Source organism: Mus musculus, chromosome 6 (assembly GCF_000001635.26).
Source record: "Mus musculus strain C57BL/6J chromosome 6, GRCm38.p6 C57BL/6J".
Classification (NCBI taxonomy): Eukaryota; Metazoa; Chordata; class Mammalia; order Rodentia; family Muridae; genus Mus; species Mus musculus.
This window is the reverse complement of record NC_000072.6, coordinates 48,627,554-48,633,894: the sequence shown is the minus strand read 5'-3', so window position 1 is coordinate 48,633,894 and position 6,341 is coordinate 48,627,554. Positions and strand designations below refer to the sequence as shown.

At 53.7% G+C, this 6,341-nt stretch overlaps 1 pseudogene across 1 annotated transcript; it reads right to left on the bottom strand.

Annotated features, from left to right (window-relative positions):
• Positions 1-206: 206 nt before the first annotated feature.
• On the bottom strand, positions 207-5,728 carry AI854703 (expressed sequence AI854703; annotated as a pseudogene). Its single transcript, NR_027236.1, has 4 exons — positions 5,326-5,728; positions 3,891-4,767; positions 3,580-3,723; positions 207-2,355 (listed from the first exon to the last, which is right to left on the bottom strand). The product of NR_027236.1 is annotated as an expressed sequence AI854703 (transcript).
• Positions 5,729-6,341: the final 613 nt, after the last annotated feature.

Sequence of the window (6,341 nt, the reverse complement as noted above, 5' to 3'; positions counted from 1 at the left end):
CTAACAGGACAGGGAGGCCTGTACTAACTGCCAGACTGTGTGATCTGTCACCTGTAGTCCTTGCTTACTATTCCACCTTGAACACAAGAACATGTGACCTTGAATGAAACTCCCCCAGAAGTGATGGAGGCTGAGATACAGGCGGAGATATAAGCCCCTACCCTCTTCCCATCCATGTCCCCCAAGGACCGCTCCACATAAAATCTGTTGTAGAGAACATTTATTTGAGTCACCTCCTCCAACAGATATCAGGGACCTTTGGGAATATCCAACCATTCATGTGCACTCCGGTGTAGCCATGGTCTATCTGTGTTGGGGGAGGGGGTGTCCCTCCTGTTTCTACTACCTCCAATTTGCAAGGATGTGAGACCTTGAGCATCCATTGTTGATCCAAGGGGTCAGGCCATAGCCCAACAGCATAGACCTCTTGCTAAGCCATGTGGACTCTCCCCATGCACACAACCCTCCACCTCAGATGACCTCCAGCATGTGTTTCATCCAGTTGTCTTCTGAGAGGTTCTTGGGCTAGACCCACTAGAAGTTGAAGAAGAAATGACAGCCCCTTGCCCTCAGGGAGCTCACAGTCTAGTTGGGGACTCAAGGTGCACACGGGCACACACAGCACGTATACATACACAAACACAGAAGAAACAAGCACAAGATTAAACAGCACATGATACTCAGGGAGACACCATGTATTAACACGAGGACTGTTAAGGAACATGGGCTGGGTAGGCTGAGAGGCTTGGCCCTGGTGAATAAGTGGGTTTAGAGGCTAGGGGAAGAACATTTCAGAGCAGGACAAGGGAAGGCATGGCTCAGTTACAGTGGGGATGAGACAAGCTGGGCAGTTAGCTGAGAGGCATGGTGAAAGTCGCCCTAAGTTAGAAAAGAGGGTGCATGGAAGTTCCCATGGTATGGGTAGCGCCTTCCCTTTCTCTGATCTCTTTGAGTACTCAGTGACCCCAGAATAAGGCATAGGGGTTCAGTAGGAACTTGTAACCCAAACTGCATGGGGAATGCAGGCAGTAAGACCCCAAGTCAGGAATCCAGAGGTTTCTACCAAGTCCTGATAGAAAAGAAAGCCCCTCCCCCTTTCCTAATGAGTGGCTCATTCTAGGAAGGGAGGGAGACAGTTGTGGGCTCTCGACTGACGGGCTAATATGTAAGGATATGAGTCCTTGACCAGCAGTGGCCCAAGACCCTCATCTCCAAGTTGTACCCCTGCTTACTTAGGAGACACATGCAACTCCTCCACTGGCTTTTCCCACTGCTTAGACCCACCATGTGCAGGGTTCTGGTGCCCTGCAACCCCCACCTTCCCAGGTGATACCTGCCTGGAGCTGCAAGCCTGCCCAGCTAGGAGGTCCAATTGTTTGCATATGGCTAGTGGAAGTACGATTCCTTTCCCGAGGAACAGACACAGAGAAAATTATTTACCATCCCTTCAGCAGGCCAACCTTCCCTTGAGACTCCACAGGGAAGTTAGAGCCAAAGGCAAGCAGAGGGCTCCACTGTAAAACCCTACATCCTGTCCGACACAAAACAGGGAAAAGGAACCAAGCCCAGGAGTCAGTCTTGGGCAGTGTCTGGGGAGGGAAGCCTGGCTCCAGAAATTTGGGGTGCTGTCAGATTGAAGAGAAAGGGATTGGATGGACTAAAAGGGGCTCAGCCTCAGAATTCTTTATTCCCAAACAAGAGGAGACCAGGAGAGCGTCACACTTGTGTGGAGTAGGGAAAGGATGGAAGATGGACTCCCCAGGGCTGAGGTCTTTAGGCTGGAGTCCAGAGGCTCCTGAAACTGCTTGGCACTCTGAGAGTTCCATGAGTACGCGAGTTCTAGGACGAGGTCCACAGCCTCCACTTAAAGGGCCACAAGCCCCTGAAGCAGTCACCTGTCTAGCTGGGAACGGGCATGGAAGCCTTCACGTGCTCTCCATGTCATCAGGGAAGTTTTGCCTCTTGAGCCCAGTCTGCCATCAACTTGCTGCAACGGTACACAACAGTCACACCTTGTCCTTGCCCTTCAACCAAGGGCTGAGCCAGGCTGGAGGAGAGAAGCCACTTCTCCACACAGGTGATGTCTGCCTCCACCCCCGAGCTGAGGTCTAGGATCAGGAAGCCAAATGAGGCTTGCCCAGCTGTGACAAGTCAGATCTGGGGAGTCTTCCCACCAAGGCATGGAATCAGCCTCTAATCCCATGCTCTACCAACACAGGGCACCTCCAGAGGTAGGACTTCTGAGGAGACGTGTCTTCAGGTCAGGAACCCAGGACCTACGAGACTCCAGTTTTAGTTTCCATGCCCAGATGCGCCCTGCAGGTTCTGGGCCATGAGGTCCTGTTGGCTTCGTATCTGTTCACAGAAGCAGAGACTATGGTCAGCACATTGTAGTAGCATGGCCTTGCCTACCAGCCCATCTGGACTACATGGGTACATTCACCTGACCTACTCTTGGTCTATCTGGGACCTTAAGAGAACCCTCTTACTACCACTCCCCAACAAAACACCGCCAAGTTTTAGCCTGTTGACACCCGACATGCCTTGGGTCTGGGTACTTGAGTGACTAACTAGGATCTTGTTAAATATTTTCTGTCACTAAATACTAGTCCATAATATTACAATAACCCCCAGGGATCTCAGGCAGAAGTGATTCCAGAGGAGGCGCATGGCATTGAGGTGGGACAGAGAGCAAAAGCAATGAACAGCCTCCAGCACCAAGCACGGGCCTAGCTGGAAGCAAGGGCTCAGGGAACAGAGGCCAGCTCAGAGGTCGCAGCTTCCTAACTTCATATCCCTGCACCTGTCAAACCCAGTGATAACCTGCCCATGATAGCCTATCACCCGGCCCCTGGCCACATGCCCAGGTTCTCCCAGCTGCATTTTCAATAATTCAACAATAGAGCTGACGTGTTTTCAGGTCCAAAATGAAAAACCAAAGCCCAGACTTGACCTGCTATAGTGACGCTAATTATTTGCTGTAATTTGGAACAAGTTTGGGCAAATCGTGGTTTCCTTGTTTGTCAAATGGCAGAAAAGGCCAGTACCTCCGAGTGACAACTTGTAAACATGGGTCTTCAAGCAAGCCCTAGCTAGCAGTCTTACCAGACGACCTTGGCCATCTTGACTGAGGCCTCCCTTCTCATTACCTGAATGAGCCTCAAGGCTTTGTGCATCCATCCATCCTCCCAGGGCCTCTGTTCTCATTCTAAATCACAGATCCGTGCTCCCTGCACTCATGACAAATGTCTGGTGTACCTTCCCTCTGAACAAATCCTAGTCCTTGCTGTCCGGAACCCATCCTTCTGCTTCCCAACTCTCCCTACAGAAATCCTGTCCCTCTAGAACTAAGGACAAAGCCATCAAAGCCCCTTAGGTAAAGCCAGACACCATCCCAACTCAGAGCAGGCTGTCCCAGAGTAGCCCATATCTCTGTGCAGATACCCTACACCCTGTCCCAGGCATGAGTGTGGACTTCTTAAGTAACTCCAGACAAATGGCTTCACCTTCTGATAACAGTGAAGCCTCGTGGCACCCCAGGGAAAAGGTAAAGGTTTTTCATCTTCATCTCCAACTTACAGATAAGCAAACTGAGACATGGAGTGGAATGGCTTCTCAAGGCCACCAGGCAGTGGGTACAGGAGGCTGAGGCTTTGGGGACCGAGCTTGGGTCTGGGAACCGTGGCAAGTGACCTTCTCCAAGTAGCTTTCAAGTCTGACATGCTGGGAATGAAGATCGGGTACGCAGTAAGTCATGGAGACCAACACAAGTCCCCACCCACCCACCCCCCTTCCTGACCTAGACAGCCAACACTACACGCCCACTCCACACTCCCCACTCCCACCACCCTCACACCTCAGGGGACTCTGGCCAACCCTGTGAGTCTCACCTGCTCTAGGCAGCCGGAGGAGGCAAATTAATGCAGGTGCCCAAAGCAGATACATGCAGCCAGCCAAGGGGTCCAAGGGCAGGAAGACAAGGGGGAGGGGTGGCCCGGAGGCCTTTCAACACCCTAAGCTGGCCCTGCCCCCTCCCAGGAGCCCATCCAGACAGGGCACTGCAATTTAGCACCCTTGGATGTGGCTTCTGGATTGGAGACAGCTGGTGGTAGCAGGTCTCCCACAGGTCATAGCACACGGCTCAAATGGGCCGCTTGGCTCTCGGGCCCGTGGCCATGGCTGCGCTGGTGGGTCTTGAGCGAACCCTCACGCGCGAAGCTCTTGCCGCAGCGAGGGCAGAAGTAGGGTCGCCGCTCCCCGAAGACACCGGGACGGCGCGGGTGCGGCGTGGGCATGCGCGCGTGGGTGCGCTGGTGGTTGAGCAGGAAGCGCGGCTCGCGGAAGCAGCGACCGCACTGCGCGCACTGGTGCGGCTTCTCGCCGCTGTGGATGCGCTGGTGCGTGAGCAGATTCTGCTTGAGGCTGAAGCAGCGGCCGCACTCGGGGCAGGCGAAGGGCCGCTCGCCGGTGTGCGTGCGCTGGTGCACCTCCAGGTTGTGTTTGACGCTGAAGGCCTTGCCGCACTCGGGACACACGAAGGCGGCTGCGCGGCCAGCCCCCACGTGCGCCTTCTGGTGCCGCACCAGGCTGGGCTGCTGGGAGAAGGTCTGCCCGCACAGTGGGCAGCGGTGGCACTGTTCCTCCGCCGGGTGGTGGATAACCAGGCCTTGATCGTCCCCCAGACCCTCCTCCCCGTCCCCTGTAGGGGACCCTCCCCTGGAGGACACCAGCTCTGTCATGGGCACTTCCAGATGCAATCACCAGCTCCTGGAGAAGCAGAAGCGGAGAGAGGGATCAAGGAAGACCCCAGGGTCAGCCATTCTCCAGCCTGAGGAAACACTCACTTCCTACAACCTCCACTGTTTGCCCAGCTAGTTTTGCTTTGTTTTGACTCATCACAGTCTGTCATCCCCGGCTCCTCTCAAGAGCCACCTCCTTCTACAAGTCTCCCCTGACTTCTCCAGCATACTCTTGCAGTCCACTGCCCAGCTTTGTGACCTTTATCGTCACCCTGGAATAACCTCAAGAACAGAGAGCTACCTTCTGTGACAAGGCACATCAAGCCCTGTGCCTTTGACATAAAAGACACAGGCTAAAAACTGCTGGAACTCCCAGGAGCAGATTCTCTAGTCAGATGCCCAAGCATAGGCGGTGACCCAAAACCTTCAGGAAGGAAGGTCACCAATGGCTTAAAGCAGGAAGTAAAATACCTCCCCCCCACCTCACCACCACCACCACACACCCCCACCCGGGGAAAGTTGAAGGTGACCCCTCCCCGGGTTAACCATTAAAAGTAGTCCCACTGTTTAATAAGATGAATCATACATTTGAAAAGCTGCAGATCACTGAACCAAAGCAAGAGCTCCCAAGGAGACAAGCCTGGTCCAAAGGCTGACCACCACACTCATCACCCCAGCACTGGGCTCCCATCATGCCTGGTGTAAAGATTGTCTTCCCAGGCCACTAGGCCTCTCTGAAATAGTTCCCCACTACCCTCACAACATCCTTGAACAGGGAGAACAGCGTCCCTGAGCCCAGGTTTGTAAATGGAACAACTGAAGCTGGGAGAAACCAACATACTTGTCCAAGGTCACACAGCAAGGTGAGCCAGGACTAGGCCCTAAGTCTCCTGACTCACTGTTGAAATTGAAAATGTTTCACTATACTAGCGGCTCAGCAACTAAACATCCCTTGACACACACGCCTACCAATACCCCAGCCACCACAAACCCATTCATTCTCAAAGGGTCACGGCCCCTATAGGGCATGGTGACTTGCTATCACGCCCAAGCCTTGTAGAGCAACTGGGACCCACTCCATTCACTCCCCCCATCAGAAAAGCTTGATTAGGGTTCCCTTAAAACCTCCCTTCAGGTCATCTCCATACTTCCAGCCTCAGTCAATCAACCTGCAGGGTCAGGGTCTCAGAGACACCCTCTATCTTCCCCTACCTTCAGGCCAAGGTGGAATTGGCACTTAACCCTAGAGAAAAGGATTAGAACCCATTGCCCTGTGGCTCCACCCATAATCCCTCCCCAGACATCTGTGTTGGCATTAGCAAAGACAGACCCATCAAAGTCTTCTTGTCCAATCTGAGCATGGTCCTGTCATTGGGCAACCTCCCCACTTTCCCTACAGACCTCTGACCAGGGCCTGGAGGGTCTAAAGCCTTGGTTTTCTGTCCCTCCCCCAAGTTCCTCCATCAGGTGCCCCACTCACATCCCAACCTGCTCCCCTTCTGCAGCCTGCAGCAGCTTTTTCCTCAAGAGTCTGAGCAGCCCAAGGAAAAAACAGTTAAGTCTCCCGCAGCGCTGCGCCCTTCTTCCCCGCCCCCCATAAAG